Source organism: Triticum urartu, chromosome 1 (genome assembly GCF_003073215.2).
Source record: "Triticum urartu cultivar G1812 chromosome 1, Tu2.1, whole genome shotgun sequence".
Classification (NCBI taxonomy): domain Eukaryota; kingdom Viridiplantae; phylum Streptophyta; class Magnoliopsida; order Poales; family Poaceae; genus Triticum; species Triticum urartu.
Window position 1 is genome coordinate 373,407,828 of NC_053022.1, and position 10,614 is coordinate 373,418,441.

Sequence of the window (10,614 nt, forward strand, 5' to 3'; positions counted from 1 at the left end):
ACCAAACTAGTCTCTCTCTTCTTAATTAACTTGCCACATCATACTTTATGCCTATGTGGTAGGCTTAGCACCTGTACTAGCAATTACAATAGTGGGCTATAAGCCCTCTTACATGGCATTTTTGCATATGTGGAGGAGAGAGGCAAGGAAAAAGTGGAGGAGTGGGATCTCATGCAAGAGCCGGCCTCTACATGGTGGAGCATTGGGAGAGGAACCTGTATACCATGGAGGTGGTCAGGAATCGGGAGACTCATGTTGGTCATAGCGCCGCAGTTAAAATGATAATGGCAAGTCAAAGCACGGGGCCCCACCTGTCCAGCAGTAACTCGCTATCAAATCACACAGCCCTATGTTTGCAGCAGCCTACTCCATCATCTTCTCGCTTCTACCGACTAGGCGGAACTACCCCGCCTACCGCGCGGGAAAAGCCCCTCCCTCAACTTTTAAATAGTACAGTATAATTTTGTATCCATGGATTGCCCCATGGAGCAAATCCTCAAGAAAACGGCGGTACACATGTACGGAGCATACAGCACGCTCGTCGCGTTCGCGTCGCACCCCAGATGGTCGGTTGGTCTGGCACGCTGCTCTTCGAATGGAACGCGTGTCATATTGCATTTGCACACACATGTGGGGCCGCAATTGAGAACCGACCATAGGCACACTCCCCGGACCCGCAAGTCGGGTGAGTTAATAGAAGAGAGAGACAAGCGATAGTACTGGAGTAGTGTTGTACAGCCGCCGGTGCCTGGACAATCCCTGCATGACACGGAAGATCAGTTTGTCCATGCATGTGACCAGACTCCAGCAGACACAGCTGGATTGGCTATCATCTACATATCGTGTAGGCTGTGTTGTACAGGGCTGTAGTTCTAATGAGAAATCTAAAAAAAGGTTTCTTGTCATCTCGCAATATTAGGTGACATGTGCTTCGGATCAATGCGAGGGTTAAACAGCAACAACTGAGTTCCTCCAAGGCGCCGGTCATTCGGGGCACATGCATGAAGACTACTCGGGTGCCATCTAGGTCAAGCCGGCTATGTTAATTAGGACATCTATCAATGGACCCCTTCTCTACGAGTTTATCTTTAATTTGAGCTTTGATCCTCGTCTAGTTTGTCCGTCGGGATTCATGTTGTCTCCTTGGGGTAGTGAGGTTATGGTTTCTTGTCATGTGGCATTTTTTCATGTTATATGTTATAATCCGGTGCTTCAGATCAAAATGATGACAACTGTGCCTCCGAGGCACGTGCATGAAGACTTCTCGACAGTCATTGACGAGGTCAAGCTGGCTCCGGTAGACAAAAGAAAACTACTCCACTATATAGACAGGAGCCTCCGCGCTTGCTTGCTAGTGTTGCTCTCTTCACACTGTCTCGTCCTCTCCAGATCTAAACACGACAGTGGTGGCCACACACACACTCTCTCTCTCTCTCTCTGCTCACCGCTGGTCACAGATCCAACTGGATCCTCTACACCGGGGAAGGTGAGAAGGTGCAACATTCACGCAGTCGTCCTCGGTGACGGCTCTTACCCACTGCCGGCGCATCCCAATCAGCATGCCTTGCCGTCCTCTCCCACACACCGCTGGCTAGGGAGGGCCTCCGAACCCTTGTTCCTTGCTGCCATAGTGTGGGCAGACCCGGCCTCCCGCCGCCCACCTAGCGACATCCCGACGACACTCAGGTATAAATTCCTTCAAAACCGTCCTTGCTCTACTTCCCAAGCTCCTGACGTCGCTGCATTTGTATCTTTTACTATTTCTCAGGCCCCCTCATAGATAGGATCAATCGGTTGTTCGAAAGCCACCTAAATTTTTACTTTTAAGAGGTAAAACTAGTTCATGCACTCGAATCTAGTACTACTTGGTTCAAACAAGGAAGAAAGGGAGTGGGGGTGGGGAAGATTTGTTACCTGAATCTAGGACTTGGTCGCAATAGGAAATAATGGGGGCGACAAGTAGCTGAGACTGGCTATCCAACTGGTCTCTTGGTCTAATAGGGAAATAAAGGGAAACGCGGTACAAAATCAATATAAACCCGATCTATTGGTTGAAAAAGGAAACAAAGTGGGGATTGCGGGACATGTCAATAGAGTATGTCCAGCACTAGATTTGCTAGCCTCACACAATATAAGGTGGCTATACCGAACAAAAATGGGACCAACCCAGATATCATGTTCTGATGTTTGTTTCCCCAAGCCACTCTTATGTAATGCCACTGGTAAAATGTAGCAGTCGCACTGTTAAAAGTAAGGACACGTTAAACCAATGTTTTTTCAATGTAATGCCTCCAGTAATATGAATCAATGGCATTGTTTTTCATGTCCTGCTAAATTTCCCATTAAGATAAGTTGCTTCTTTTCATTTGAAATGCAACTGTCCTGGTCCGCCTACTCTCCCGTGCCCAAGTACCAACTCTGTAGCAACTGTTAATGTAATGTTGTTGGTAAAATGAAGCAATGGCACCATTAAAGTAATGTCATATTTAACGGTTGTCATAGTTAATCCTAATGCCCACACTAATATCTAGCAATGCTGCTGCTTTATAAATTGCTACTGTCCTTGTAGGATCGCCATTCAGATAAGGAACATGCTTCTTTTCATTTGATGTATGTTTCATCACTTGTTAGTCACCCTCCTCTCCACCTTTTTATGCAAACAAAGATATACATTTCATGCTTGATCTTAGTTGAACTGCACAAATGATATCCAAATTATAGTTAAACATTCCACGAGCTTCACAACCAACCTTGATGTTGCTCAATTTATTGCAACTAATGAAGAAGAAGCTCTGTCGGTTTCATTTTCTGATGGAAATGGAATCGGGGCTGGAGCCCTTTTCTTAAAAAATGAAGAAGAAGCTGCTAGCTCATGGGACATTGCTTCATTTTAGGTGAACTGCACCAAAAGATCCCATGAATTGAATCATCCATGTTGGTGACTGGTGTCATCCCTTCTACGATGGTGTTGACTGCAGATATGGTTCCCATCACGAGGTATGTTCCTTTTTGGTTTGACCGTTTGCCAAAGATCATGCATGTTGAGTCTGCTCTTGTGCTACTGTTTTGGCACTGCCATTATAAAACAGTAATGTTATTATTTTGCACCTTAATCTAGTGGCACTATTAATTTAAGGCAATGTTTTGGCACCGCTAGTGCCACTGATTTTTTTATATATCGAAAGAGGGGGTTTTCTCCAACTTCATTAAAGAAACCCAACCATAGAGAACCATTATCCGACAACATCTCAATGTAAACAGGCAGTTATGCAACTACTACTAGAACGGATTGAGTACTAGTAGGAGACAAGTTCGCCACATAAGCTAGGCAGGTAGGGGGCGCAGCACCAGCTCGACCAAGTTTGGATTACAACCCAAATGCTACCATAGAAACATCAGGGGGGAAGATAGGGACTCAAAGAGCCAGCTTCAGCATCCCAGTCTAAGCACCCCCAGCCTCCATCCTTGCAACACACGGTACACCTTGTTTTCCACCTGCTCGACGCTAGTGCCACTGATAAAATGAAGTAATAATATAGTACATAAATAAAGTGCTTCTCTTTGTTAGTATATGTTTCATCAACTTGTCCCATTGTTAATGTTTAAGCATTTCTGCAAACTGGGGTGCTTAATTTTAGTTGATCTGCACAAAAATATAGATTGGAATGTCTCAAGGCCCCTCCTTGTACTACCGTTGTACACTGATGTTCATCACTGGTAGAAGGTGTATTGGGGAGACTTGGGCCGATTTCCAGTATGAGGCCTACCATATGAGGCGTCGCAGGGCCCATCTCGCCCTCGCTGCATGGCATACTATGATACTATCGCAATAGTTTCTTCTATTTATTAGTGTATGTTTCATCAACTAGTGCCACTATAATGTAATCATGCTTTTTCATTATCTGTCCAAACAGGGTTATTCAGTTGCATTTTGGTGGAACTGCACAAATGTACGGATGGAACCGGCATATCTGCAGAGTGCGAGGTGTGCCAAGTAAAAATTACCGACACCAACCATGCTCCATGCACGCATTGGCATCCACCACCACCAGTGGGATGTGTGGCGCTCTCTGTGGACGGATCTTTCTCGACAACAAATCCTCTAACCAAATACTAGTAGCTTATATTGGCAGTTTTCTAGGGAGTACTCTTTTCTAAAAGAAGCACCAATCTATTTTTCTTTATTTGTACACAGTGTCACAAATTTGACCCAAAGGTCCAGAGCTATTTTAGGGTGATTGGCGTAGTACTCGGAGATTGATTGTAAGCATGATTTTCATTAGCTGTCACACTGATTGTAAGCATGAGCAGATGGAAGATTAGGTTAGTGCGAAGCTTACCTTAAACCCTACCGCCACCGTTGAAACGAGGCGAGCATCGAGGGAACCATGGAGAACGGTGGGGAAGAGACGTCGTGCCATCTGGCCTCCTCTTGCAGTGGGAGAACGAATACTCCTGTGGCTCCGGCTAGCTCTGCACCCACACGAACGGCACACCATACTCGATCGATTCGTTATTCTCTAGATGCTCGACCTTCGACCTGTACGCCCACCACCTCCACCTGACTTTCAACTCGGGCGAATCTGTCTGCTCCATTGCCTAGAGGAGATACTCGATGAACTCGAAGGACTGCGGCATGACTGCCGCCGAGGAGTACATCGCCGCCCTCATCGCCGCCATCTCGCTCTTTGGCATACATTGCCACATGGCTCTCACCATCTGATACGTCTCCAACGTATCTATAATTTTTGATTGCTCGATGCTATATTATCTACTGTTTTGGACATTATTGCGCTTTATTATCCACTTTTATATTATTTCTGGGACTAACCTATTAACTGGAGGCCCAGCCTAGAATTGTTGTTTTTTGCCTGTTTTAGGGTTTCGAAGGAAAGGAATACCAAACGGAGTCCAAACGGAATGAAATCTTCGAGAACGTGATTTTCTTAACGAACAAGACCCGGGAGACTTGGACCCTACGTCAAGACACAAAAGAGGAGGCCACGAGGTAGGGGGCGCGCCTCCCCCCCCCCCCAGGCGCGCCCTCCACCCTCATGGGCCCCCTGTTGCTCCACCGACGTACTCCTTCCTCCTATATATACCTACGTACCCCCAAACGATCAGATACGGAGCCAAAAACCTAATTCCACCGCCGTAACTTTCTGTATCCACAAGATCCCATCTTGGGGCCTGTTCCGGAGCTCCGCCGGAGGGGGCATCGATCACGGAGGGCTTCTACATCAACACCATAGCCTCTCCGATGAAGTGTGAGTAGTTTACCTCAGACCTACGGGTCCATAGTTATTAGCTAGATGGTTTCTTCTCTCTTTTTGGATCTCAATACAATGTTTTCCCCCTCTCTTGTGGAGAACTACTCGATGTAATCTTGTTTTTGCGGTGTGTTTGTTGAGACCGATGAATTGTGGGTTTATGAATAATATTTGAATCTTCTCTGAATTCTTTTATGTATGATTGGTTATCTTTGCAAGTCTCTTCGAATTATCAGTTTGGTTTGGCCTACTAGATTGATCTTTCTTGCAATGGGAGAAGCGCTTAGCTTTGGGTTCAATTTTGTGGTGTCCTTTCCCAGTGACAGTACGGGCAACAAGGCACGTAATGTATTGTTGCCATCGAGGATAACAAGATGGGGTTTTCATCATATTGCATGATTTTATCCCTCTACATCATGTCATCTTGTTTAAGGCGTTACTCTGTTTTTAACTTAATACTCTAGATGCATGCTGGATAGCGGTCGATGAGTGGAGTAATAGTAGTAGATGCAGGCAGGAGTCGGTCTACTTGTCTCGGACGTGATGCATTGGTTCTCAAAAACTGAGGGAAATACTTACGCTACTTTGCTGCATCATCCCTTCCTCTTTGGGGAAAACCAACGATGTGCTCAAGAGGTAGCAAGAAGGATTTCTGGCACCGTTGCCGGGGAGGTCTACGCAAAAGTCAACATACCAAGTACCCATCACATACCCTTATCTCCCGCATTACATTATTTGCCATTTGCCTCTCGTTTTCCTCTCCCCCACTTCACCCTTACCGTTTTATTCGCCCTTCTTCTGTTCGTCTTTTTGTTTGCTTTAATGTCTTACTTGGCTCATTTACTCGTTTGGTTGGAATAGTTGTTTATTTATTACTAAATAGAGAACCTAAGATCTATGGATCCTCATCCGCTTTCTAATCTTTTTAAGAGATCCAATTATGATGAACTAATTGCTAGTGAGTTTTGTGCACTAGATTATCTTTATAAGGTTTTGCTTGAAATTCGTGAATCTGAAAAGTGTGATGAATTACTTTATGAAGCGATTCATGATAGATCTTTGAATAGAAAGCATGATTGCAATGATTATATTATAAATTCTATTAATGTCCATTGTGCTTATAACCCTAAGCTTGGGGATGCTAGTTTCGCTATGTCCTCTACTTGTTGCAATGATCATGATTGGGGTGATTCTTCTTTTGATCTTGAAAATTTATTTACTCCCCATGATGATTATGAGATTGATAATAGTGTTTGCAATAATACTGAAAGTGGGTTTGGAAGAGTGTCAACTTTAGATCCCACATATTTGGATAATGTTCAATCTTATGAAATTTTTGTTAAAAGTGGGTTTGGAGAGATCATGACTTTAGTTAATGTTAATCCCACTATTTTGGAAGAGTGTCAACTTTGCATGCATGTAGATCGTGTTGAAAATATTTTATGTGATAGCTATTTTGTTGAATTTGATTATGATCCCACATGCAATTATTATGAGAGAGGAAAAATATGGTTGTAGAAATTTTCATGTTACTAAATTACCTCTCGTTATGCTGAGATTGCTATTGTTTCTTTCCGCTTCCTTGCATATGCTAGTCTTTGCTTGCCTTGGTAATTTGTTTTCCTATAAGATGCCTATGAATAGGAAGTATGTTAGACTTATATGTGTTTGTCACATGTTTTATGATGCTCTCTTTTTGCTTCAATTCTTGTCTTTCATGTGAGCATCATTAAAATTATCAATGCCTAGCTAAAAGGGCTTTAAAGAAAAGCGCTTGTTGGGAGACAACCCAATATTTTTCTTGATGTTATTCAATAAATAATTTATTTAGCCTCTGTTTAGGTTGTGTTTTTTTGTGTTTAATTAGTGTTTGTGCCATGAAGAACCGTTGGGAAGACTTGGGGAAAGTCTTGTTACACTTGCTGTGAAAAATAGAAACTTTAGCGCTCACGAGAACTTCTGTCATTTTTATTTGGAAAGTGATATTTAGTTAATTCTTTTTGAAGATGATTAATAGATAAATTCCTCACCTCCAGAAATTTATTTTAGAATTTTTGGGGTTCCAGATCTTGCGCTGGCTACAGTTTACTACAGACTGTTCTGTTTTTGACAGATTCTGTTTTTCGTGTGTTGTTTGCTTATTTTGATGAATCTATGGCTAGTAAAATAGTTTATAAACGATAGAGAAGTTGGAATAAAGTAGGTAAAACACCAATATAAATAAATAATGAGTTCATTACAGTACCTTGAAGTGGTCTTTGTTTTCTTTCGCTAACGGAGCTCACGAGATTTTCTACTTTAAGTTTGTGTTGTGAAGTTTTCAAGTTTTGGGTAAAGATTTGATGGATTATGGAACAAGGAGTGGCAAGAGCCTAAGTTTGGGTATGCCCATGGCACCCCCAAGATAATCTAAGGACACCTAAAAGCCAAAGCTTGGGGATGCCCCGGAAGGCATCCCCTCTTTCGTCTACTTCTATCGGTAACTTTACTTGGAGCTATATTTTTATTTGCCACATGATATGTGTTTTGCTTGGAGCGTCTTGTATGATTTGAGTCTTTACTTTTTAGTTTACCACAATCATCCTTGCTGTACACACCTTTTGAGAGAGCCATACATGATTTGGAATTTGTTAGAATACTCTATGTGCTTCGCTTATATCTTTTGAGTTATGTAGTTTTGCTCTATCTTTTAGAGCACGGTGGTGGATTTGTTTTGTAGAAACTATTGATCTCTCATGCTTCACTTAGATTATTTTGAGAGTCTTAAATAGCATGGAAATTTGCTTAAAATCCTAATATGCTTGGTATACAAGATTAATAATAAAACTCTCTTATGAGTGTGTTGAATACTATGAGAAGTTTGATGCTTGATAATTGTTTTGAGATATAAAGATGGTGATATTAAAGTTGTGCTAGTTGAGTAGTTGTGAATTTGAGAAATACTTGTGTTAAAGTTTGTGATTCCCGTAGCATGCACGATGGTGAATCGTTATGTGACGAAGTCGAAGCATGATTTATTTTTTAATTGTCTTCCTTGTGAGTGGCGGTCGGGGACGAATGATGGTCTTTTCCTAACAATCTATCCCCCTAGGAGCATGCGCGTAATACTTTGCTTTGATAACTTGTAGATTTTTGCAATAAGTATATGAGTTCTTTATGACTAATGTTGAGTCCATGGATTATACGCACTTTTCTCACCCTTCCACCTTTGCTAGCCTCTCTAATACCGCACACCTTTCGCCGGTATCATACACCCACCATATACCTTCCTCAGAACAGCCACCATACCTACCTATTATGGCATTTCCATAGCCATTCTGAGATATATTGCCATGCAACTTTCCACCGTTCCGTTTATTATGACACACTCCATCATTGTCATATTGCTTAGCATGATCATGTAGTTGACATCTTATTTGTGGCAAAGCCACCATTCATAATTCTTTCATACGTGTCACTCTTGATTCATTGCATATCCCGGTACACCACCGGAGGCATTCATATAGAGTCATATTTTGTTCTAAGTATTGAGTTGTAATTATTGAGTTGTAAGAAAAATAAAAAGTGTGATGATCATCATTTTTAGAGCATTGTCCCAAGTGAGGAAAGGATGATGGAGACTATGATTCCCCCACAAGTCGGGATGAGACTCTGGACGAAAAAAGAGAGGAAAAGAGGCCATAAAAAAGAGAAGGCCCAAAAAAAGAGAGAAAAACAGAGAAGGAACAATGTTACTATCCTTTTACCACACTTGTGCTTCAAAGTAGCACCATGGTATTCATGATAGAGAGTCTCCTGTGTTATCACTTTCATATACTAGTGGAAATTTTTCATTATATAACTTGGCTTGTATATTCCAATGATGGGCTTCCTCAAAATGCCCTAGGTCTTCATGAGCAAGCAAGTTGGATGCACACCCAGTTAGTTTCTTTTTGAGCTTTCATATACTTATAGCTCTAGTGCATCCGTTGCATGGCAATCCCTACTCACTCACATTGATATCTATTGATGGGCACCTCCATAGCCCGTTGATATGCCTAGTTTATGTGAGACTATCATCTCCCTTTTTGTCTTCTCCACAACCACCATTCTATTCCACCTATAGTACTATGTCCATGGCTCATGCTCATGTATTGCGTGAAGATTGAAAAAGTTTTGAGAATGTCAAAAGTATGAAACAATTGCTTGGCTTGTCATCGGGGTTGTGCATGATTTAAATACTTTGTGTGGTGAAGATGGAGCATAGCCCGACTATATGATTTTGTAGGGATAACTTTCTTTGGCCATGCTATTTTGAGAAGACATGATTGCTTTGTTAGTATGCTTGAAGTATTATTATTTTTATGTCAATATTAAACTTTTGTCTTGAATCTTTCGAATCTGAATATTCATACCACAATTAAGAAGAATTACATTAAAATTATGCCAAGTAGCACTCCGCATTAAAAATACTGTTTTTATCATTTACCTACTTGAGGACGAGGAGGAATTAAGCTTGGGGATGCTTGATACGTCTCCAACGTATCTATAATTTTTGATTGCTCCATGCTATATTATCTACTGTTTTGGACCTTATTGGGCTTTATTATCCACTTTTATATTATTTTTGGGACTAACCTATTAACTGGAGGCCCAGCCCAGAATTGTTGTTTTTTGCTTGTTTTAGGATTTCGAAGGAAAGGAATACCAAACGGAGTCCAAACGGAATGAAACCTTCGGGAACGTGATTTTCTTAACGAACAAGAACCGGGAGACTTGGACCCTACGTCAAGACACAAAAGAGGAGGCCACGAGGTAGGGGGCGCGCCTACCCCCCCCCCCTCCAGGCGCGCCCTCCACCCTTGTGGGCCCCCTGTTGCTCCACCGACGTACTCCTTCCTCCTATATATACGTACGTACCCCCAAACAATTAGATACGGAGCCAAAAACCTAATTCCACCACCGCAACTTTCTGTATCCACGAGATCCCATCTTGGGGCCTGTTCCGGAGCTCCACTGGAGGGGGCATCGATCACGGAGCGCTTCTACATCAACACCATAGCCCCTCCGATGAAGTGTGAGTAGTTTACCTCAGACCTACGGGTCCATAGTTATTAGCTAGATGGCTTCTTCTCTCTTTTTGGATCTCCATACAATGTTCTCCCCCTCTCTTGTCGAGAACTATTCGATGTAATCTTCTTTTTGCGGTGTGTTTGTTGAGACCGATGAATTGTGGGTTTATGATCAAGTCTATCTATGAATAATATTTGAATCTTCTCTGAATTCTTTTATGTATGATTGGTTATCTTTGCAAGTCTCTTCGAATTATCAGTTTGGTTTGGCCTACTAGATTGATCTTTCTTGC